This window comes from Nematolebias whitei, chromosome 3, assembly GCF_014905685.2.
Source record: "Nematolebias whitei isolate Nwh7 chromosome 3, NemWhi1, whole genome shotgun sequence".
Classification (NCBI taxonomy): domain Eukaryota; kingdom Metazoa; phylum Chordata; class Actinopteri; order Cyprinodontiformes; family Rivulidae; genus Nematolebias; species Nematolebias whitei.
In genome coordinates this window covers 35,139,768-35,140,034 of record NC_056500.1, presented here as the reverse complement: position 1 = coordinate 35,140,034, position 267 = coordinate 35,139,768, and the positions used below count along the sequence as shown (strand labels likewise).

General features: G+C 39.7%; 1 protein-coding gene across 1 annotated transcript in view; it reads left to right on the top strand.

Annotated features, from left to right (window-relative positions):
• Positions 1–267, top strand: part of ccdc86 (coiled-coil domain containing 86) — a 2,597-nt gene that overhangs the window by 1,338 nt on the left and 992 nt on the right. The window lies entirely within an intron of this gene.

Below are 267 nucleotides of genomic sequence, written 5' to 3'. Positions count from 1 at the left end.
TGTCTCTTTCAACTTGTCTCTTTGAATCCGTCTCTATGGACTTGTCTTTTTCAACTTGTCTCTTTGAATCCGTCTCTATGGACTTGTCTCTTTCATCTTGTCTCTTTGAACCCGTCTCTATGAACTTGTCTCTTTCAACTTGTCTCTTTGAATTTGTCTCTATGGACTTGTCTCTTTGAGCCCATCTCTTTGAACCCGTCTTTTTGAACCAGTCTCTATGAACTTGTCTCTTTGAATCCGTCTCTATGGACTTGTCTCTTTCAACTT